This window comes from Chelonia mydas, chromosome 12, assembly GCF_015237465.2.
Source record: "Chelonia mydas isolate rCheMyd1 chromosome 12, rCheMyd1.pri.v2, whole genome shotgun sequence".
Lineage (NCBI taxonomy): Eukaryota > Metazoa > Chordata > Testudines > Cheloniidae > Chelonia > Chelonia mydas.
The window spans coordinates 19,258,701-19,283,988 of NC_051252.2; the positions used below are offsets into that span (position 1 = coordinate 19,258,701).

The 25,288-nt window shown below is 41.7% G+C and overlaps 1 long non-coding RNA gene across 2 annotated transcripts in view; it reads left to right on the forward strand.

Moving 5' to 3' along the window:
• Window positions 1-11,160: 11,160 nt before the first annotated feature.
• LOC122462560 overlaps window positions 11,161-25,288 on the forward strand; it is a 110,626-nt gene continuing 96,498 nt past the window's right edge. For both annotated transcript variants that reach the window (XR_006285189.1, XR_006285188.1), the window contains exons 1-2: window positions 11,161-11,369; window positions 12,871-12,951. This is a non-coding gene — a long non-coding RNA (uncharacterized LOC122462560). The remainder of the gene's footprint in view (window positions 11,370-12,870; window positions 12,952-25,288) is intronic.

The following is a 25,288-nucleotide window of genomic DNA, read 5'->3' on the forward strand; positions in this document are numbered from 1 at the left end:
TGTTTAAAAAACAACATATAGTACCTATAGCATGATGCATTCAAATAAATTCATCTGCTCAATTGGTCTCTCTATTGATATTAATTGCCTTTCTAGCCACTAAGTGGCACTAAACATTAATTATACTTTATAAGTTTTATTGCATCTCTTTTGTGTTTATGGCTGAACTGTTTAATAGTTCTAAATATTATACTTCATGAAAACAGTTGATTTTTTTAACCTTCTAATTCTGAATATTTAATAATCAAAGGTCGGTTTTCTAGTAATGGAGAAACCCTAAACATTAAGGAACTAAGGACCAACTAGATCTGAGCAGAGGACAGACGTTCCATTTTGCAAAGGATTTTGAAATTTGACTTCATTCCAAACGGGTAAATATAAATGGTATATTGATAAACTACAGATACACTATATTTACGCAGTACCATCTTGATCTCATTTACAACTCACTTTACATTAACAACATTTATTAAAAACATTTTCAATTTAGAGGATTTGTAGTACACTTAAAAAAATTGCTGAGAAGTATTGTAATGATCCTCCATCAGATGGTGCTATTAGGATTTAAGATGAGTACTTAAAATCTGGTTTGCATATATGAAAACTATCAGCTCTTCAGCCCATTTTTCATTTTCTGTTCTAATTTAATTAGTGGAGCTTTATTGAAAGTGTTTGTTTATAGTGTACATACAGTGTATGAGCATATGGTAAATGTCAAATTTACCACTGATTGAACTTCTTTCAAAACATGTCTGCCAACAGCTTTTAGTGAGTGCTGGGGAAGAGCATGAGTTTGGTGTTTTGCCCGATGGAAAATGTTGGTGCAGTCAGCTGCAGAAGTAGCCAGAGAACATACCACACACATTCTTCTTCTCTGCTAAAGTCAAGAGATATTGGACAGATACTTGTTGAAACTTCTTCCATTATTCATGTATTTGTGATTCCCAGATTTAATTACAGTAGTGTAGTGCATACCACAAAAGACCATTTGGAAGCTTCAGCTTTTGCAGAACGAGACAGCCTGGCTACTTAACACTGCAGCGACTTCCAAATCACCACCATGTGTAATGCAAATATGTAAAAGCTTTGATTCCAGGTGACAGTATCTTACAGGCTGCTTCTGTTCCTACACACCATTATGACAATTGAGATCATAAGATCAGCTAGTGCACTTTTGCCAGCAGTCCCTTGATTTGAATTCTGGATGGTTAGAGGCAGGGTACTGTCAGTGGGGTATGGAGGGTGTTCACTTCTAGAGTTTGCTTCCCTATTCATCGTACAAAGCCTGAGTTTGTTGGTATGGTGTAAAGCCTACCTGTTTAACTAAGCTTTTGCCAGAGATGGTGAGATGTGTTCAGATGGCATTGAAGGAACTCGGTTTAGTTCAGATTTGTCAGTAATGCTGTTTTGTTATATTTTACATGTGCCCAGAAACTTTGTGATGTAGACATTTTATAAACTGTAAAATAAATAAATATATAGAAGTGTTTGGATTACACATGGATATAATCATAGAAATGTAGGGCCAGAAGGGACCTCAAGAAATCATCAAGTCCTGCCCCCAGCATTGAAGCAGGAGCAGTAAACCTAGACTCTTTGTGATAGATCCACTCACCGTATGTGTGCCTCCTTGCAGCTGGATTTAGGAATTAGCTCTTGCCCTGTATGGTGCCCCCTTCCCTACATTGCTTGCGCTGTGACCCCTCCAGCCAGATCACTGTATAGTCCCCCACTTCCGGGATGACAAAGTCCCACCAGACAAGTTGTTTGGATGCTGTCTCAGACAGTTTTCCATTCCAAGTCTAGGCCCAGTGCCATAGTCCTAGTGGTTCGTAGGGGAACCCATGGCCTGCCTGCCACTCTGGGTTCCAGTCCAGGGACCCTATGACTAGCAAACGAAGTCTGCTAAGCCTCAGCAACCTGTTGCTGTTTCCCTTCCTACTCCACCTCTCTATCTTCTTGCCTATCTCTGGGTTTACCACTGGTGATTCCTCTGCTCTGTTCCTCTTCACCTTTCTCGGCCTCTTGCCAGATTCCTGAGTCCAGGGCAGGACCCCAGGGTTTACTCTCTCCACAGATTGCTATCTTGTCCCTGGCCAACTCCCTTCCCCTGTATGAAGTGACTGCAGACCTCATCCCTGTAACCCCTTCTTTGTCTTTTTTTGGTTTTTTGGTGCAGCAGCCTTATTCCAGGTGGCTATGACTGTCACTTTCTTCATTCATTTTTAGCCAAGATTATTTTTTTATTTTATATTTTTACATCCTTTCATTCAGTCTAGTGTTCTTCGGGAAGTGCAGCAAGGCTTTTTCACAATATTCCATTTCCCTGACATTCTCACTAGTCTCTTTAGGGAAAAATTTTTGATTCTCAGCTGACTCAATTTTTCATGAAGAAACTTTCTTTCCATAGAATATTGCTCACTATGCCAACAGAACATTATCAGCAGTTTCTTTGGTTTTGCAGACATTGCACAGACCATCTTTGTCTTTTAAAAAAAGTTTAGCTTATCATTTAAATATGACTACCTGACTTTTTCTATCATGATTGTGGAGTACAGTATTATCTTCAGTTTTTGAGCATACATCATAAAACCGTCCTCCTTTTGTTCCCTTATTCCATTCTTTTGCAAGCTCCTTCGTGACGACACTTTTAAATTCTTGTCTACTTAAGAGTATCTTGATATCCACCACCTTATTTTTTAGAGCTTGTTGTGCTGCTTTGTCAGCCATCTCATTTTCAGGTATTCCAATATGTGCCAGAATCCACACTGTTGTTACCTGCTTGCATTATTTCTGTAGTGAGGAGCATTATTTCACTCATTATGTCATTTCTGCTTTCTGAAGTCCCTGTTCTGATAGTTAGAATGCCTAACAAGGAATCAGGTAAAAATTAAAACTGTAGCTGGTTGCACATCTCTTACCCAGTTTAGTGCCAACATTATGCCCCTTTGTTCAGCCATCAGGACAGTCATATAATCCAAAACCCTTTTAGATTTCTGGGTTCCAAGACTGTCATCTTTTGACCTATCTGTATAGACTTAGCAAAGCTGGCTCCATTTTTTATAAGTAAATTCAGAAATGTCATTAATTATAAATGTGTGATCTTTTTCCTTCCCTTTCACACAATTCCAAATCCACAAATGGGGGAATAACTGTCCATTTGTAATTTGATTTCCCATAACTAAAAATGTTTAGTTCTCTCTGTTTTTCTTTTTGTAAGCGGGAGGAATAGTCCCGCTATTGTGGGGAACTTTCCTGGCTTCTGCACTACCCTGGTGAAGTGGGCTAGTGAAAGGATCTGAGTCCTTGCTCCCACTGCCTTTACCCAGTGGCCTCCCTGCCCTTGAGGACTCCCCTTCCACTCTCCTGTCTGGAAGAGTCCTTGTAACCCCAATAAGGCTGGGCCCAGGATTCCTGGGGGGCTCAACCCCCAACCCTGCTGTGGTCACCTAGGACAGGGGCTTGGGTGTCCCCACTCCGGGGTACTCTCTCTGCACTGGGCACTTCTCTGACCCACTGACCATTACATACAAGTTAAAGCAAATGCAAGTTATTTAATCAACAATGGGAAAGGTTAAAGGAAACACATCAACCCGCTCTGTAGCAGAGAACATCACAAACAGAGCCTCTGGAATGTCAGGGCAGTTCACAGTCTGTTCCTTGTAAGTCCCAGGCCTTCTTCTCAGGCCCTGGCTTTGCTGCAGGGATGCTGTGGGTTGGACACTTGCTCTGGTGGTGGCCACACGCTCTCAGGCTCTAAGTGGTAGGACACTTCTTCTCAGTGTCGCCCCCACCCTGTCGGAGTTACGATCCAAGTCTGGCCTGCAGAGCCTCTTAGCTGAGGCGTTTCCCTGTGCTGGGCCTGCTGCCCAGGGTCCCCCTCGCTCTCCCCAGCTCTGGACTGCTCCAGCCCCAGCTACACCACTCTGTCTCAGCACTGCTGCTGCTGCTCTGCCTCCAGCTCCCTGGGCTGCTTCTTTGGCCCCTCTGGCTCTGGTTGCTGCAGCTCTCCTCCCAGGACAGGTCTGCTCTGCAGGCTGCTTCTGTGACTCTGCTCCCAGCACTGACCTGCTTCCTGGGCTGCTTTTCTGGCCCCTCTGGCTCTGGTTGCTGCAGCTCTCCTGCCAGGGCAAGTCTGCTCTCTCCGAGTTGTGCCTCTGGCTTTGGGACTGCAGCTCTGCTCCCAGGACAGGGTCTGCTCTCTCTGGGCTGCTTTTCTGGTCCTTCTGGATCTGGCACAGCTCTGCTCCCCAGCTTAGCTCGGGCCCCTGCTTTCCCCTTAGCTCGGCCCCACTCTGTCTGACCCAGGCAAATCCAGCTCACACAGAGGACGGGACCTCCCTGGCCTCCTAACTCCCTGATTAGCCTGCCCGCCCTGTCATTCATGCTGACCTGGAGTATTGGGCCTCTCCCCATTGTTCCTGGGGGCTGTCAGTCTCAGGGTCCTGATTCCCCATTGACCCTTCCACCTTTTTAGTACTCGGAGCTAGCCAACCAAAACACCCCCACTGAATGTTAGTAAGGGGGCAACAGTCCCCTTACATTTTTTTACCTATCTCCTGTACCCATTTTTGACCCTGACAATAGGAGGAAGTCTGTGACAAGCCATACAATTTTTTCTCCCAAGCTCCCAGCAGTCCTCATAAATCTGTTGTGTACTTCCTGGTTTTATATTAATCAGCCTGCTCCACCCTGGCTGGGCTTCATGATCAGGTAACCCTGGCTCTCCCTCTAGGTGCAGCCAGGTAACATTATTGGCTTCTCAGGCCCAGTGAGGAGTACACACCCCATCACAGCATCCCTGACAGGTGTTTGTCCAACTTGTTCTTAAAAACCTCCAATGAGGAGGATTCCACAACCTCCCTTTGAAGCCTATTCCAGAATTTAAGTACCCTTATTGTTCAAGTTTTTCTTCATGCCTAACGTAAATCTCCCTTGCTCCAGATTATGTCCATTATTTCTTGCCTACCTCCACTGGACATGGAGAACAATTGATCAACATCCTCTTTATGACAGCCCTTAACACAATTGAAGATTATCAGGTCCCATTTATTCCCCCCACCCCAATTTTTTTAGTCTTGTGAAAAGAGATTTCAATAAATTGAGATTACCAGGATGCAAAACTAGAGAATGAGAAGGAAGACCTTCTTTATGTCAGGGATTAATTCCTTCAGGTATTCAAGATCAGAATGATGCCAACTAATATAACTAGGACTGACTCACACTGGTGCATGAAAGGAAGGTGAGATAACTTACTGGATAGCAACACATAAATTCTGTTTCTGCTAAATCCTATGTGTTTCTGCCACTGTCCCCTTTCTATTTCTACTGAGGGAATAAATATCTATTGTACTTCTCATTCAAACAAAATAAAAAGAAATGCAGCCATGAGCGGCTGATGAGAAAACACAGAGAATTAAGGAAAAGTTACTTCAGTTTCCAAACTCTTGAGAAATAAAATAATCTTGCAGTAAAAGTGATTTTTAAGAAAAATGAATTTCAGTTCATAATAGCAATATTGCCCTTGGGCAGCTCACAACAGCAATAATGGCTTTAGAGCAAGCATTCATCACATATCATTGACCTTGCCTTCTGTTTGGTGCAATTAGCATTGCTTCAACATGCTTAAGTCAATTTTCTCATAATAAATATTCCCTCTGTAGACATTCCTAATTAATATTCTTTGTGGGGGGTATGTAAGTTTCAGTTCTGTATTAAGGGTGATGTTTCAAGCAGTTGTTGGGAAGTATATTGCATAATGATATATGGTTGTATAAGTTGGGTTAAGAAGAATGGGTAACTCAAGAGTTATCAATGGTAGTGTGTGCAAATCTCAAATGGAACTATTTCACCTTGCTTCCTATGTGGGAATTTAGATATCAGTTTTTATGCCTCGAAATAGAATATAATCTATGAACAGCAGTCTGCTTCTGTAACATATGTAACATAACACTGTTAAGTGACCAGGAGAAGGGCCAAGGGGCCGAATCCGGAGAGGCGCAGTGTGTACACTGTTCCCCCCCCCTCCATTTATTAAACTTCTGAATACCTTATTTTAATTTTAAGGCTAACTGAAATATACTAACATCAAGAAATTGAACTATGCACCGACCTTGGGCAGACCAGTATTAAACAGTGTTATAGTAGATGACAGCCTTAAAATGTTAACCCTAGTTGTTTAGTTTAAAAGCTTGCTTTTCTCACCTTTGCCTTTGCAAACTGAAGCACAGCATCAGAGAGATCCAAAGACTGGCCAATGCCATTCTCAAGTGATAAAATAGCAAGCGATGTCAGTCTCTCATCGGCAATCAAGTCTTAAAACACCAGTGCACTTCCACAACATTCTAGGAGGTTCAAGGAAAATGTAGTTCTCAGGAAGTCTGGAAGGTTCCACAAAATTCTGCAAAGGTCCAGAACATTCTAGGAGGTTAGTGAAAAATGAATCCACACACGGAATACTTGAGACATTTTACTTCAATCATACAGCCTTTCACTTCTAGGTTGCGGATTCAAATCTATTCCATATGGGCAGTGACTGAAATAAATATGGAGGCCACACAATCTAGTTTCTAGTGTCCTAGCACAGTGGAACCATCACAACTGGCATCCCTGTTGACACCCCCACCAAAAGGAGAAGGGCAAATTATTGAATGAACCTGATAATTGAACCTCACAAAAATCTTTCTTCTAATTCAGAGTTGAGGAACATGGGTGGGATTTTTCTAGGGAACCAGGTGTACCACTGCTAGTGCTGCTTCTCTTGCATGAATAAACAAAACTGCATTCCCACTCAGCTCCTCTGGCCAATCTCTCCTCTGACTGGCAATGCAATGATGAGCCCCGCAAGCCCAAGTCAGCTGGCACGGGCCAGCCATGGGTATCTGTGTGTAGACATACCCTTAGTCTGCCTCCAGTTTACCCTGTTCTTCTTGTCCAGTGGGCAGGAACCCTAACACTTATACTTGTTCAGATCTTTGTACCAGCCCTGGGTTTATGGGTAATAGTTTTTTGCCCTTGCCTATGAGTCTGGATGCTGTTCTGTGGCATCCCTCTAATTTAAACAGGATTAAACAGGCATCTGAGGCATGGAATACTATTGCTTTAGGAAAAAAAGTGTGAGTTTGGGCTTAGCAGTCACCATTTGTGGTCATCCCACCCTTGTGGTGAAGCTCTGTGCATGTTTTTCCTGTTTTGGACTGTGGGAGAGAGATGATACCTGGCATGCAACTCTACTTACAGACATGTAAGATTACAAATGAAGCTATGTAGCCAAAATTTTAGCAAAAGCTGTTGAGAATGTAAATGAAACACAGGAGTCTTTCACAGATGAATGGAATGGTTGTTCAAAAAAGCCAAAAACAAAAACAAAAAAACCCCACCTCGGGTACAACTGAGAAGATGTGGAATACCAAGCATATAAAATATGTTGTTTTAGCTGTGTTGGTCCCAGGATATTAGAGAGACAAGGTGGGTGAGGTAATATCTTTTATTGGACCAACTTCTGTTTGTGAGAGACAAGCTTTCGAGCTACACAGAGCTCTTCTTCAGGTCTGGGAAAGGTTCTCAGTGTCACAGCTACGTACAGGATCAAACAGTTTAGCTAAGTAGCTAACACATATACTAAGGGATGATTCAAGGTGACCATTCACAGGGCTGTCCCTAGCTATTCCCTATGCAGCCCCCCTGCAGGGGGAGTGGAGGGGAGCCCAGGCCTCCGTGGGTGGGGCTGGCTTGGGGGGCAAAGGGGAACTGTCTCCCAGCACTCACCGGCAGCGTGGCTGGGGCCGGGTCACTGCACTTCCTGCCGCCCGTGAGTGCAGGCCCGGCCTTGCTGCAGTCCTCAGGGGAGTGGGGGTGGGGCAGAGCAGGGGCAGGAAGGGGCGGGGCTGGAGAGGAGAAGGTGGGGGCTTTGGAGAAGGGGTGGAGTGGGGGGCGGGGCTAGGGTGGAGCAGGGGCAGGAAGAGGCGGGGCTAGGGCAGAGCAGGGGCGGGGGCCATGGGGAAGAGCCAGGGAACGGTCTGGAGCAGCATACAGTTGCACAGGGTACCAGGAAATGTGGTGCCCCAAATTTCCTGGTGCTCTACGCAGCTGCATACTTTGCGTATGGGTAGGGACGGCCCTGACCATTCATGTCACCTACACAACACTTCCAAAAGATGAGACTGGGAGCTTAAATTAGTAACTGCTAGGCACTAAAATCATGGTCTTAGTAAAGACACTGAATTTATGGCTTATTACAACTATCTGTAACCCTCTAACCCCCCTTTTTGTCCTATGACTAGAGGGGTGTAATGGGCCACTTCACCTTGAATTGGCCCTTAGAATATGTGCTAACTACTTATGATAAACTATCTGTCTGATCTAGTATGTGTCTGTGACATTGAGTACCTTTCCCAGACCTGAGGAAGCGCTCTGTGTACAGTAGATCCTCGCTATAAAGCCCTTCTCAATAGCGAACGTTGGGCTATAGCGAACGTAGTCCCTGGATTCCACCACAAGTCCTGCCCACCCTGGTGCGGGTCTGAGAGCTCCTCCAGCCCTGGGGCTGTGGCAGGGGACTGACAGATTCTCTGACCCTGGGGCAGTGGCTAGGACAAAGTGCTCCTTTGGCCCCGGGGGGGTAAGAGAGCTTCTCCGGTCCTGGGGCAGAGTGCTCCTGAGGCCTTGGCTGGAGCCAGAGGAGCACTCTGCCTCCTACCCCCACCAACGCCCCAGGGCTATCTCTTACTATAATGGACCCCTGGCTATACCAAACAAATGGCTTGGATCCCTAGGAGTTCATTATTGCAAGGGTGTACTGTAGTTCAAAAGCTTGTCTCTCTCACCAACAGAAGTTGGTCAATAAAATATATTGTCTCACCCACCTTGTCTCAAGCATAAATAGGGCATTCAACATAGCGTTACTTTAATGTTGATTTTTTCCTCCAGGAGCATGTCACAAAGAAATATCTGCTTCTTCCCAGAGATCCCACTCCACTCAGAGCCATTAGTATGTCATATACTAGATCTCTGTGCTCAGTAATATAACAGAGACTGCTTACAGTATATGTATTTTCTTTCAATTCAGCCATTTGTTAAAGTTTTCAATATTTTTATTTGCTCTTGTGCAGGAATTTTTTTTTCTTATTTACACACACAGTTTGAAAATGATTTTGAGTTGTCCTGCTACTAGACTCAGAATTGGAGTGGGTGGTTTTGGTATTCGCTGTGAGAAGCAACTGTGTTGAAATGGAGGCACTGTCATTTGAAAGAAAATGAGCCACATAATGTTTTCTGGCACTCACTGATCGAGGACTTTTTTCTTAAACACTATGCTAACTGCAGCAGGAGCCATGCATTCAGTAAATTTGTTGGCAGACACGTCCGTCATGGAAAAGGAAATTCTGAAGCATGCTTTATGAGAAAGCAAATGAGATATTGAAAGCAATAGGTTCTCTTTATAAGTTACCTCTGAGGCCTGCAAATACGTACTCAGAGTCCTATGTTGATTTCATGCGCACTGTCATTTGGACTATACATCAGTTTCCGAGTTGTAAAATTATTTCCACCTACAGTACTTTAAATTCCAATAGTATTTTTGGGGCCGCATGACATGGCTTGGGAACAAACAGAAACCTTATTAAAAAGCTGTCTGTGACCAGGTGCCTGAACCAGTCTTCTTCAGTCTGTGCCCTACAATATGGAGTCAAAAACTCACCTCCTTCCTGTAGTTTTCTTTTTTTAAATGGAAGTAGTTGAAAATTTTAAATTAATTATTTTTCTGGAGCAGCGAACCATGGCCACTGGGAGCCGCGATCGGCCGAACCTGCAGATGTGGCAGGTAAACAAACCGGCCTGGCCTACCAGGCACAAGCGGCGGAACAAGTTTGGGAACCACTGCTCTATAGACTTGGAAAGCATGCAAACCAAAAACAAAACAAATATCTCTCTCTTGAACAAAGAAGAGATTAATACAGTTTCTAGAAAGGTTGAAATGGAATATATTATGGACTTTCATAAAGGACTCTACATAACATTAATGTTTATTAAAGTTTATGAAGGTTTTAGGAGGCAAATTACTATTATACTGATTTGATCAATGCAATTATACCTGCTGACATGGGGGCTTTTTTTTATTGCACATTTTTATTGCTTTTGATAGAAACAAAGGTTCTAATTACTGTCATAGCTTTAAGTTGGCATTTTTCAGTGTTGAGTGGAGATTTCAAATAAACTTCATATATTTTTGGTTTTGTTGGAGAAAAAACCCACTTTCAGTCCCACTTTTATTCCACCCTCCCCCTATTTTTTCTATTTAAAAGGTGAGTTTTTCTCCATCAAAAGAAAACATTTTTTAAATTAAAAAAGGTTCACTTCAACTTTTTTTTGCAAAAAAACTAAAACAGAGAAACATATAAACAAAAAGAAATATAGTTATAGATCTGATCCGCTCTATTGATCACATTTAGAAATCTTTGTACTTTTCAGGAGGGTGGAGCTATTGCCTTCTTGGAAAGCAGTAAAAGCTAGATGCTAAACCACAAACAGACACTTAATTTTGAGGGCCTGAGAGAAAATCACCACCGCAGAACATAAACATACTGCTTTTTCCTTTTCAGTAGGAGCCCGCAGTACTGCCCTTCTGCCACCATGAGTGCTGTGTGACATAAAATAAGGAGTATTCTCAGGCCTACTCACATTCCAAAATGGCCTTTCCTAGTACTAAAGCAGGCACTTCTGGCTTCAGATTCCAGACAAATAAATCATCCCTATTTCTAAGGGAATTAAGTAAAAGTGATAGTGTGGCAAGCAGGAGGCAAAAGTTGCAGTAGCCACACTGATATTGTATCTCTCTCATGGATCAACTAACTAGATTTTTGGGAAGGTCAGATTTCTGGGTTAATATCCTCAGAATGTAATACAAATAGGATGTGAAAGGGGAGGTATCTGTTCTTCTTAAATTGCTGCAGCATGGCTTTCTGGAAAATGCCCCTTGCACAGGGGTAACTGCATATTTAATTGAATGATAGAATGTGGCTGCAGCCCATGAAAAAGGTTGATGTCACTTATTGAAAAAGAAGTGGTTGAACATTTGTTTTCTTTTGTTCCCTCTACTCTTATCCAAAGTGGTGATTGTATAAATTGCCACTTATTTCCTGGCTTCTAGTAGCCATTAAAACCTGGCTTGCCTAACTGAAACTCACAGGTGCAGCATTTACCAATTACTGGAAATCTGAAGCAGCAGGTGCCTTCTGAGATATTAAAAACCTTGCAGTAGCAATCTACTAGGGGAAAGTTAATGTAGGTAACTGCTTCACAGAGGGAGGATGCAGAACTTCAGAAAGGAAATCTCAACCGGTAACTTGCAATAAGCCTTGTACTACTCTTAGGTAACGGAAAGAAACTATCCCATGTTTCTCTGGTTTGGATTATGTCTGTGTTGCTGTTATTAAACCCAATATTAGTTAAATAATTGATTTCAGCTATCTCTAAAGTACCTTTTCTTCTGGTTTTAACAAGCCAATCCACCTGCTTGGGCTCTCTTGTCTGCCCATGTTAACTGTGGAGCAAACACTACCCCATTCTACCCTTTCCTGCTTTACAGCTTTCTACTGTTGATCACCTTAGCTTGTTCCTCTGTCACTATGTGTTTGAATTATTGTTGCATGTCATGTACTAGGCTATCTGTATTAAGCTCTGATTCTGCAAATTGCTTTGTACGGTGTGACCCCTGCACAGCTTCGTTAGCTTGAGTGTGATTCTGCACACTCTCAGTGGTGTGACCACATATAACTCTGTGGCCTTATTTTATAAGTGCTTTCAGACAGTGACTATGTTACATTTGTAAAGCGCTATGTATGCGTTCAAGGTACCTTAGGTAAATGTTGCTCCTTTGCTGCGTGGTAGCAGATTTTCAGGACCTTGAAGATCAGTTCCTGTTTGGAACAGAAATGATGCAGAGTCAGGTATTTCTTTAGTGTAACTTGTTTATTTACCAAATGTACACACATCCTGTTTCCTTGAACAGAGATAGTAATAGACTATACTCTAGCTACTCCCTACCCCAGAGATTTTGGTCCAGGCATTTCTGCCCCACAGCTTTATTGTTTCTCTCTACAGGTTATCTCACTTCACTGCTGATTAACACACAGCAGCACTTGTTCAACCCCTGAATTGTTTACATAGGAACGCCCATTGTCCAGAACTCCTCATCTGGGGCCAAATGTAGCCCCTTTAACAGAATAGAGCTTTACAGTTAAGTGCATGAGAAAGATGTGAAACCACTGAATCTACTTACCAAGACTCTAGATGCAGTTACTGAATAGCATCTTAACTCTTTTTAAGGGGATTTTCACCCTAGGTGTTTACATCAGTGACCCCTAATTGCAACCCATTCTAATATTAACAATATCCCCTTAGCAGTGATCATATTGCAAAGATCTGTGTGGCCACTACTACTACAATTTTTAGAAGATAATACCTCCACCCAAAAAATAATAAAATGAAACTAGACAGAAATCAGTATAGTCCAAATACATCTAAAAAAGCATTGAAAGTGCTGGTATATCTGGAAATCCCAGAGATTGGCAGAATTCTTGTATTATGTGATATCTGAAGGTGGAATGGTAAAACAGGAACACAGTATGGCTTTTCTGAGAAATACAACTATTTTAGTACTGACTAGTACTGAGGAGGTCTTGGGTGAGTCAATTGACTGTAGGGTTCCCAAAGTGCTTCTGCAGGAGTGACAATAACTATATACTTTCTATGTTATCGAGGCAACAGTGAAAATGCATTTATGACTTAAGCAGGCTATATCTCGTTTTCCACCCTCTTTCTCTGCTCCCTCTCGCCACCATGGATGTTAGCCTGGCTGTTTTTGATTTACAGGTCAAGCATTTACAGTCCACATAAGGCATCGGCTCTGGAAGCTTACGTGAACAAACCAAGTAACTCATAAACCAACAAAATGTGAGTATTTAGAATACCCTCCTTTTTATCATATCTGCTTTAGGGCAGAATCTATGTGTAGTATATGGATGACGTTTGTAGAAAGGGCTTTTTAAAATAAGATACAAGTTGTCTCGTAGTGGCTACCTCAGCAATTATATTCTATCAATCGTCTCCACAATTGTCTGAGAACAATAAAATGGGAGCATAATTAGATGCTTTGTTTGAAAATACAGTCCAACTCTCTGTGCAGTGCCATGTTGCTTGTGATTGTGAGAAATCTCCTTTCGAATGAGAAGAAATGCTAGAGAGCCAACACAAGCTGTGTATGCTTCTGGATCAGTACTGGCTCTGCTGCCATTGCTTTTTAGAGATACCTGTGGGATATTCCTTCCTCACCCCGAGATCAAGTTTGCCACTTTCTTGATGAGGCATCAAAATTACGTGGCCTGAGGAATGGGAAGACCTGCATAGCCCCATTCTGTGTGGCAGTATATTGGGCAGATAAGGTGCTACCAGCTTTCTTTTAACCCCCTGCAGTATTGCTCACAGTGTCTCTACCGAGTGCTGGAACAATTTTTATAGTAGAGGTGATGAGAACCATTGAACCAAACTGTAAACCCTGTATATAATGGAAATCACTTCAAACCAGGGGGTGCTGCAGCACCCCTAGTCAGAGGTGTCCCTTGGGTAGGGTGAATCAGGGCAACTGCCCTGGGCCCCATGCTTTGGGGGCCCCCGCACTTAGATAAAATTGGGACTGTCCTAATATTTAGACCTTTGTCTAGCATCCCGACCAATGTACAATTGGGAAGCCACTTGTCCCAATATTCAGGTGGGGAGGCGGGTGGGCGAGCGGGATGAGGAGGCGAGCAGGAGGCAGGTGAGGAGGCGGGCAGATGGCAAAGAGGAGAGCAGCGGAGGTGGGGGTCATGGCGGATGGACGGCAAGGAGACTAGCAGGCAGGTGAGCAGTGGGCAGGCGGTGAGTGTTAGGCAGGAGGGGGATGAGGAGGTGAGGGGCAGGAGGATGGCGAGGAGAGCAGCGGGCAGTGAGGTGTGAGGAAGTGAGTGGTGGGTGGGCACGCCAGGCGGACGGTGAGGAGACTAGTGGGGAGGCTGATTTGTCCTGGGCCCTGCCCCCCACACCCCCCAGGGACAGCCCTGCCCCTAGTTCCAGCACCTGTGGTATCTCCTTCTTTGATGTCTTCAACATGCTACCTCTCCTCTGTCTGGAATCAGATGTGGTGGGTGGCAGAACTGCTTAGGAGTCAGTGGAGTGGCCGAGAGGAACAGCTCTTAAAACTGAAGCATAACAATCCTATATCCTGCAGTGAATCTACTATACGGGTTAAGTTGTGTGTACAGAACAGGGCCTTACAATAGAATATTACATAGTGGGAATAGCAATTTTTTTGTCTAGGATCTCATTTCTAGGGCCTTGTCTTCTCTGCTTAAAATGGTCTGATTTTTACCTCTGGGTAACTATCCTGGGGTAAAAACACAGGGCCCTTTAGATTTACCATGAGGTAAACAGCTCTATGCCCCCTCCAGGGATTGACCTCGGTCAGTTTACCTCTTCATAAAACTGAAGTGCCTTGTCTTTACTGTGGCAAGGTGAGTGAAGTAATATCTTTTATTGGACCAGCTTCTGTTGGTGTGAAAGACAAGTGTGGGAACTGCCACTGAGCTCTGTGTAAGCGGTAAACCTTATGTCTCTCACCAGATTGGTTGGTCCAATCCACAGAAGTTGGTCCAATAAAATATATTTGTTCACCATCCTCTCTCTAATATCTTGGGACCAACATAGCTACAACACCACTTGTCTTGTGTTTTTTTACCTCAGGATAGCTCATGAGCATTTATGTGCATTAGTTACCTAAGGGAAAATATACCTTTTTAGCAGTGGAGACAAAGTCTGAGTGAAACTCTGAGGAGTTGGACATTATTGCTGCTTTCTGCTCCTGAGGTGGCTGCACTTCAGTAGTACCTGAAGGATTTCTTTCTGTACAAATACATGCTCTGATATGGCAGCTGTCTTTGTACAGGCTAACCCCTACACCGTGCTCCAGAAAAATGCCTTGAGACTAGACTGACAGTTGCATAAATGAATGAAGTTTGTGTTCTGCTATGCTTTTTTAATGCTAAAAACTATTCATCATATGTTAAATGTCAAAAGAGGCAAAATCAGGGAATTTGTGGCTATAACTTTGACTTGTGGACAGATGCTTGTGTTTTGATCAAGTTCTAGACAAATGTAGGCGTTGGGAGTTAGTTGCAGGATTGGATTTGTGAAGTGTTTGAGATCCTTTAGGGAAAAAAAATGTCTTTTATGTTTCCTTTCATTCTGGGGACTCCCAAAAAACTTCCATGATCTCCATACAGAATTAAAATACAATCACCTGCAGTATTGTCAACTTTTGTGACTTTTATCACATCTTGCAGTAGTTGGTGTTTTTTCTTAGAGCGTCAGCTCCTTGAATCATGTGAATGTGAAAAATCTCAACTTTTTTTTTTAAGGTTTCTAGCCCTCGTGGCTGTGGAGAAAAGCATAATTGTGAAGGTTCAAAACCGACAAAGTGAATAAAAAGAACCTGTGTGTGTGTGTGTGTGTGTGTGTGTATGGTGTCTAAAACTAACAAAAATAACCCCAAAACCACACGCTTTTTTTTCTTTAAGACAGTGATTCTCAACTCTGGCCCACCGCTTGCTCAGGGAAAGCCCCCGGCGCACTGGGCCAGTTTGTTTACCTGCCATATCCGCAGGTTTGGCCGATCGCGGCTTCCACTACCCGCAGTTCACCGCTCCAGGCCAATGGAGACTGTGGGAAGGGTGGCCAGCACGTCCCTCGGCCCATGCCGCTTTCTGCAGCCCCCATTGGCCTGGAGCGGCGAACCGTGGCCAGTGGGAGCTGCGACTGGCCGAACCTGCGGATATGGCAGGTAAACTGGCCCAGCGCTCCGAGGGCTTTCCCTGAACAAGCAGTGGACCAGAGTTGAGAACCACTGCTTTAAGGCAACCTCAGTATATTTTGGGACCGGGCTTCTCATTTTGAAGGCTTAGGTTTGATGATACAGCCTCTGGTGTAGAGGGTGGTACCCAAGTGGTGAATTGCAAAGCAAAACAGGGAGGTGCTGGAGTATTTTGGTCCAGGACAACAGTAACAACCCTTTTTCCCCCCTGTAAAGCAGTATGGGATCTTGAACAGACAAGACCTAGCTTTCGAAGACCTCACTCGAAAGTTGCATGCTTACAAAATGGGAAATGGCTGCTTAGGAAGGAGTACGGCAGAAAGGGATCTGGGGGTTATAGTGGATCACAAACTAAATATGAGTCAACAGTGTAACGCTGGTGCAAAAAACCAAACATCATTCTGGGATGTATTAGCGGGAGTATTGTAAGCAAGACATGAGAAGTAATTCTTCCGCTCTACTCCTCACTGATTAGGTCTCAACTGGAGTATTGTGTCCAGTTCTGGGCACCACATTTCAGGAAAGATGTGGACAAATTGGAGAAAGTCCAGAGAAGAGTAACAAAAATGATTAAAGGTCTAGAAAACATGACCTATGAGGGAACATTGGGGGGGGGAAAAATTGAGTTTGTTTAGTCTGGAGAAGAGTGAGGGGGGGACATAACAGTTTTTCAAGTACATAAAAGGTTGTTGCAAGGAGGAGGGAGACTTTTTTTTTTTTTGTTAACCTCTGAGGATAGGACAAGAAGTAATGGGCTTAAATTGTAGCAAGGGCAGTTTAGGTTTGACAGTTAGGAAGTTTTTTCTAATGTCCGTGGTTAAGCACTGAAATTGCCTAGGGAGATTGTGGAATCTCCATCACTGGGGATTTTTAAGAGCAGGTTGGACAAACACCTGTCAGGGGTGGTCTAGATAATACTTAGTCCTGCCTTGAGTGCAGGGGACTGGACTAGATGACCTTTCGAGGTCCCTTCCAGTCCTATGATTCTATGCACATATAATAAACTGTATAGTACTCAATTTCTCCTCAGAGGAATGCTGGACTGGCTGAGCCTGCTGGGATTTGACTCTGTAATTCCAGGAAGTCAGTGTATTGGCTAGGGGCATGTCTACAGCAGCACTTACTGAGCAGTGGGCTGGGGTGTCAACCTATAGTGCTGCAGCATACATGCGCCAACTATCTGTGTGCACCCTGCTGATAAACACTGAAAGTTCTCTAATGTGCATTGAGCTACTGCTGTTTCAAACCACAATATGTCAGAATCTACAAGGAAAATTTTAATAAGCATCAGTAGGGTCCACACATGGACAGTTAGTGCAAGGTGCCCTGGAACACTATAGATTGTGCAGCAAGCTGGGGTGTCAGTAAGTGCTTGTGTAGAAATGCCCTTAGATCACTAGAACTACTGCCTCTGGGGGGAAAAATCACACTCTATTTTATTTTTAATCTATGGGAAAGGTGACTACGAATGCTTTGACACAGCCCCTTAACCAAGGACCTGACCAGCTGCTGAGAACCTAATCCTGGGAGGCTTTTTCAGTGTATCAATCCGAAGGCAGCCAGGGCATGCTCCTCATGTACTTGCTTGCATGGTGTTTTAAACGGAGTTATTTCTAGAACTTGATGATAAATGCACTTAAGAAAAAAAGAGACAAGAAAACAAATGAAGTTGAAAAGTAGCAATCTATTCCCCATGCCAATGGGGGCAAGTGATGTGCTCCTTTGAAACCATAAAGAGATTAATAAGCCGCTGAAAATTTCAGAATATGAATGCCACCTGTCTAGCAGGGATGAGTTTCAGCAGCTTCAGGTTTTTATGGCATACTGTGGCTTACTGGTTTCTCTATAATGATACAGTATGGCAACGCTGCACATCCTCTCTTGGACACACTAGCATTTGGGTATACAGTCGTAGTTAAACAGTTTAATAATGAATGTAGTCTATAATTTGGGATTACATTCACAGGGAAATATTGATGGCTTTTGCTGCAATCCTTGCTGGGCAAATTATGATTTCCATGTAGGGATCAAGGGGTGTAGCTTAGGAGGAACATATTATCTTCCACAGTCTGATGCCTTTATCTGAGCCTGCAGTTTGTGATGCTGTGAACTGCAGGATTCAAGTGACCTTTCCCAGTGATATTCACAGCAAGCAGTACTAATAACAAGTGTGCCAATTCCAAAAACAACCAAACCCCAAAACAAAAACCCACAACAGAACACTTCCCTAAAACTTTTTCCTGTTCTTTATATTATTACTTCTTTATATTTAAAGACTTCTTGCAACAGTAGGTGCCGCCAATATGCATGCAGCAACCATCTGAGGTCTGGTGCTTCACCTCTGGCTGTGATTTCATTAGGCTTAGAAACACAGAAAAATGGCTGTCTCTGTCCTATTATGGGGCGATGCTGTTTTTTATGTTCCCTTGAGTTAAATTCTTTTCTGTACTGCCACAGTGGATACACTTCATTAATACTTTATAAAGTCATTCTCTGGGAGGCTGCTGTGTCAAAGTCACATTCTGTAACTGTTGCTTCACACTCAGCCTAATTCATTTAACTGAATTCTGGTCCACATGGTTCTTGCTGGAACTGTAATAGCCAGAGATAATTCTGGAGACAATTGTCATTGAATCAGGTGGCTTAGTATTGCCCTGAATTAGCAAAAATGGGTTCTCAAACAACTATTTGGCCAAAATTGATTGGTATAAATGTACAGTATCTCTTGTGTATTACTAAATTTTGTTTATATAATATTTCTGCCTATTTGGATATAGGGGCATATTTATCAGTGTGGTTTGTTTGTTTTCAGGGGTTAGTAATGCCACTCCACTGAATGCTGATGTGTACACTTTGCACCTATGCTCTGTGAAGGAAGAGGCAACTTAGAAATGTTCTCAGTGTATGAAGCTGTCTCTTTACTATTCCTGTATTTCTTCGGCATCATTAATGGTTGCTAAGGCTGTGTGTTTGCTTTTTGTGGGAACTCAAGTAAAGCCTAAGTTAAGACAAATAGCTTGGTATTTGTAATCTTGTCTTTTTCATAGGCTTTTTGAGGCCAAAATTCTGAGACCTGGTAGACTTCAGACTGGAGATATCTGGTGGAAATTATGGTTCCTTTAGAGTTCTGCAGAGTTCATAATGTGTTTCTTTGGAAGAGCAGAGAACTAAATGTAGTCCAGACAAATGGAACAAAAGTAGCAAGATCTCTAAGAGTTACAGTCTGGTTACACACAATGCAGTAGCAGAAGAGTTTTTTAAAAAACAAAGAAACTCTAACACAATTTCTGGCAGCTTTAAAACATTATTGCTGAAAACTTGCCAATTCTTAAAATATAAGCTTATGAATAATGTATTTGCAGTAGCAGTTTATGAAGGAAGAACATCTACCATGGTGATGTGCAGCAACTTCTTAGCCAGTACAATTTAGCCCACTCTGCTACTCATGCTCTTGATTACTGTATGTTCCTGTTTCCATAAGAAATAATGGTAATTGGAAATGGCAACACAGTTTATCCGTGGGGTCATGGTGTGTTTTCTGGTAATACAGCAAATGTGCAAAATTAAATCCTAATGGTTACATTTTTCCTCCCTGCTGCTGCTGCGCCCCTTCCCCCCCCCCCCCCCCCCGCCCCCAATCTGGTATGGCTCATGAAGGTAAAGGCAGGGTTTTGTTGAAAAAGGCAGTCTGGCCTTGGTAAATAACATATTTTTAGCACATAATCTGAAATTATAGGGCTAAATCCTTTCCACTGGCATACAGACTGAGTAAAGGTGCTCACCAAGTAGATCCATTCAATAGCCACTTTGCATGAAGGAACTACTGTAACATTTTTCCTTAACCTGGTTGTAAATCTAAGTTGTCCTGTTCACATTCATTATAATTGGCGGGAGGGGGGCGGCACACAACCATGTTAACAAGTGGTAGGGATGGGCTCTCAAGAGCTATAGTGTGGTAACACTGCGATCAGCACAAGCTATAAACTACAGTGCAGAAATCTTCTCTGTCCCTGTTTGGCTTTTTCAATGATTTCTTCAGGCAGCAGCCTTCCACAGCAAATCCTAGGTAACACACAAGTTGTTGCAGGATCTGGTCAACTGTTTGACAAACTGATACACTTATCTATTTAATATTCTTTTTAAAGAATCCCTCTGAGATCCGTTCAGGATTGAGTTTCCTGGCCCTCTGTGCTTGTACCTATAATCTGTAGCCTGGCTTTCCTTTATAATACATTTTGGCAAATTGAGACATAAAATGGTCAAGATCATTTTAAAGTATTTTTGATTAATCATTTTATAGACTGTTACTAAATCAATTTTGAAAGGTAAATATAAAATAAGTTTCAAATGTAGGGCTTGTTAATGGTGGCTGAGTGTGCTTCACACCTCCAAAGGACTTCAAGAGGGAGTTCACAGGATCCAGACAGATAAAGGACAAAATGCGGAACATGCTTCCGTTATGCATCAGTACAACAGGATGTGGTAAAAACAACCAATGAAAGTTGAAGCACAACTAAAAGGTGGGATTTGCTTCAGATCCACAACGATGAACACAGAATATTTGTATGAGAACCAAAAGAGGGAAAGAAATCCTAGATCTATGTGTATGGTTATCAAGAACTGTTTTAAAATTAACTCATCCTTAAGTGAATATTTCTCTTCATGTAACATACATTAGTGACTTTGCTGAAGATTAGGGCTGGGTGACCTGTTTCTGATTTTGAATCATCTTTCATCATATGGGAAAGACGGATCCCCTTTGTTCTAATTGCTTGTGCCTAAAAAGACTTGACCAGGCATCCAGCATGAAATAGAATCCTCTATGCTGATTTTGTGTAATTAATACGCAAGACATGTGGATAGTGTTTCACAGGGTTGGAGGAAAGTAAATCCTAAATTTCACTTAGCACCAACTGGAAAAAAGTAAAATCTGGCTTTTCTGTAATAAACTGGTCTGTTCACAGTGAATGGAACAGGACCTCTCCAGACACAAAATGTAACACCAAGATGAATTTGAATCCTTGCACATCTTGCAGATTTTTTAACAATAGTAAAATACCCAGGCAATGTAAGTATACTGTAGTTCTGAAGACTCCAAAAACCATTTGTATTGACTTCTCTCCTCCATATTAAAAATTTTGAAGATTTATACACCACATAAGTTGAATCTAGATTCATTAAATGGGTCATGAGATACTGCTAATGTTGCTGTAATACTCCATATTATGTAATAGTCCATATTAATAAAGTGCTGACAATAGATTGCATGTCGAGAAAGAGCAGTTTTAAAAGATGGAGTTGTTTTATTGTCCAGCGATAATCAGGGCTTTGATAAATACTCATTTATCAATAGAAGGCTAGTCCAAAGCCCACTGAAGTCAATGGAAAGACTCCTGCTGGCTTCACTGTGCTTTTGTTCATGTCCTGGAATGATAGATAAGCATTGATATGTTGGAGTGGGCTCCCAGGAATTGTGCAAGCTCTTTGTTAGAGTGCTAGAGGAAAAACTTGCAGTTAAATGACAGGGAAAAGTTTTTAGCTCGGACAGCTTTAGAAACTTTATGAACCCCAGAAAGAGTTACAAGACTTACAAAATTTGATTCCCAGCAGTTTGTCCATACTAAGTAGCAATGTTTGCTTATCACTTTGAATCTGGTTATAAAGTTTCTTTGTAAATAATTTGACCTTTTGATTTAAGAACAACTTCTGCCTTTTCTTGATTATATACTTCACAGGACAGTCATTCAAGCATTGTCAATTAAAACCAAAAACATTCTAGAAAATTGCCCACCATCCATAGTATTGATGTGTCCACATGTTAAATAGCACTATGACATTAACAAACAATAATATAAATGATTTTCCATTCTTCACTGTTCATATTAAACATGACAGAGTGGGTAATTAACATGAGAGAAGAAGAGCTCTGTGAAGCTCGAAAGCTTCTCTTCCACCAACAGAAGGTGGTTCAATAAAAGATATTACCTATCCCACCTTGTTTCTTTCATATTCTGGGACCAACACATCTACAACAACACTGAAAATTTCTATTTATTTAAACTTGTTCTAAAAGATTGTTCTGGGAATACTGTAGCCCATTTCTTTTATGGGAAAGAAGAAAGTAATTAAAAAAAAAACAACCCTTACTAATGATCTGATATGTTCCAAAATTTAAATGTAGCCAAGCAGATCCCAAGCAGATAATTTTTTTGTACCTCTGAAGACATAACTTTTCTGTGTGGCTTAAATAGCATTTTGCATCTTGCAAAGATCCCTGATCATATTGAATTCTGACCCACCTTTGTTTCATTTTTTCCTGTGGGCTGTTAAATGGATGAGCAAACCAATGGTGGTTTAGATTCAAAGTGAACTGAATTTAAACCCTATAAAAAAATTAGACTAAAATACCTTAATAGTGTAAAGTGTAGTGCACTTCATAGGAATTTGTATAAACTATTGAGATTCTTTCTGAGTTTTGAAATCTCATTTTAGCCAAAAAGTTCAAAATAATGTATTTCAAATGAGAGGGTTTCTGTGCTTGAAACAAACAGGTGATCTCTAATTATTAAGAGAACTTGGTTGCTGAAGACTGCAATTTGGTGCCTGACAAAGGTGCTCGTGTGAAAATCCACAATGAATCATTAGTGCCTCTAATTGTCTTAACTGAGACCAAAATGACTTGGGCCCCAATTCAGGAAAGCATGTGATTAACTTTTTAAGTAATGGGGGTTAAGAATGTGCTTCAAGTTAAAGCATGTGCCTCCGTGTCTTTTTGAATTGGGGCTTTAGTTTTTTCAGGTGTGAGTGTATTTGCTGTGGGGTTTTATGAGGCTTCTGGTCAACTTTGGATTAGAGATGAATATTTCTTTCTTACTATATGATACTGGTTATTTGTACCACATAACAGCTGGAGGGGTTGATAGGTTTTCATTTAAGCAGCTTTGGTGTTTTAGACTTCTGTGCTTCATCAGTGTGTTCTGCTGTGCATCAGTAGCCATAAATATTGTCTTTTTTTATTGTAAGTTAATCTAATTTCCTGTAAATTACAGTACATAACTCTGATGGAGACTCACCTTGCCTGACTGGGGTTAGGGTTTATTAACTGTGATCTGGCTAATAGGTACATAAATGTCTTGAACTTTATGCAGGCTATTGCTGCCTGTTCTGCTTAAATTCAGAGTTTGCTAATATTAAAACCAAAACAAGCCCAGCATGTTTGCTTTTACTCCCATGCACTACATTGCTCTGAATCGCGTGTAGAATCTCAAATGCTTTAGTGGGATCATACTCACAACCTATAAAGATATTTTGCTGCAAATTGCTGTTGCACCAGCTGTTTTTGGTCTTTTTTTATATTTATATATAAATATAATGTGATTACTGTTGAAATACCTTGGTGTAGTCTCGTACAATATGCCTGCCTGGATAAGAGTCTCCTCTATTCTCTATATGGGATACATGAGAATTTCTAATGCAGACAGATATATTCCTAATATTCTTCACTCTTCATTTGAATTTGTTCAGGGATATATAGGGGTGTGTGTGTATCTATCATCTGTATATATAAATAAAATCTTTCTTCCCCCCCCACCCGAATGGAGTGTGCATCAGCATGTGTGACCATGTTGCCTTATTTCTTTTGTGGGCATTACAAAAGAAGACCTAATACCACTACAGAAAACAGATGATGTTTTAGCTCTAAGGGTCTGTGTTTTGGGAGTCTGAGCTTCACAATTGGCCAAATTCATATAACCAATACAATTCATGATGATGGGGGTACATGCTGCTAATGAAGCTGTTACCATCTGAATATGCTGAATTATAGTAACTTCATTGTGATCTCTAGACTAATGCATTCAATCCACACGCTGCAGTTTTAATATGAGAAAACGCACATTGAAATGTTCTGGAACTGGAAATTAGACAATTTACAGTATTGCCCATCACGAGGTACAAAATATTGCTGAAAGTCTATAACTGACCTTTATAGAAACTTTACTTGTGATCAGACAATTAGCTAAATGGTGGCTGGAACTGAAAGAGCAATTGACATATAGTAATATGATATGTAATTTATAATTCTGAGGCACATGCCATTTTAGAAACTGTATTAAATTTTAATGGTCTCAATTTTCTCTCCTACAACCTACAGTAACTTCTTCAGTGATGGGAAAGATCTGTTCTGCTGTAGTATCTTGAAGGCAGCAAGTATTCTCCAGGGTGTGGTTTAAATTAGAGGAATGTTTTTCCCTGCTATATGTTGACAGGCATTTCAGTTACCAACAGTATCTGTCAGGGTTGACTTGTAAATACAGAAGCTTGGTGTTTCCCTACAGATGACATTTCAGTCAGGCTGGGTCAAATCCCTTAAGAAATCAAAGATGTCTATCTTGAATGTCTGAATGGAAATGTATTTTTTCTATTGATAGATTCTAACTTTCTTTTAGAATTAGGGTTGCTCCTAAATCAAGTGCAGTGTTAACATTGCCTGCTCTGATGTGGTGGTAATCTTGGAAGTCCAAGATTACCAGTAGACCCAACTACTGAAGGCAACCGTTTTGGTGGTGATTGGAGGCTGCTTTGAGGTCAATAAAGCCAATGTCTCAGCTCATTAAAAAGCTGTAAACATGCTAATTCAGAATTAAATGTGGTGATGGGAGGAGAGAGCAGAGGAAAGATGTGATCTGAAGGAATACATTTTGCCGCATGTTTTGAATCCAAAATATTGGCAGTCCAGTGATCATATCTACAATTTTCCTTCCTCTCTTCTTCCCCCCCCTCACTTTTAAAGTTTCCTTCCTACATCACTGCATTAGGTCTTTCTATCTCCTCCTCCTCCCCCCTGCCCCTTCTCCAATACATTACTACGATTTTAAAAATGAAGTTTATCCAACTTACTAAGGGTTACTGAAAGGCAAAGAGCCTGAAAACAGTTTTTTTTCTAAAAACAATGCTTCTGCTTTATTACTTGCTACCATTAATCTAGTAGGATGCCTATGAGGTTTCAAATATTCCTAATTTATGTCTCCTATATTAGAAATAAAAGCGTTGTTGGCAAAGCCCTGTGAGACTCTATGTTGCTACTTATAAATTGGCTGACCTAAATTTGCACCACATCTAAGGTAAAAGAAGAAATGAACCAGAGCGGGCCATATCAATTCATGGAGGTGCAATGTGCTACTGTCTGAGTGACTTTCCTCTGGAAGCATCCTAAGGATGCTGGATGATATTTTCAGCTGGTGTAAATTGGCAGAGCTCTATTAACTTTGGTGGAGTTCTGTCAAGTTATTCCAGCTGAAGATCTGGCAGTCTGTTCTCTGGCAAGGCTTTTTGGATCTAGGGCTGAGGGTGCATGCCTTATTCTAGGATTTCCATTGTCTGTCTCAC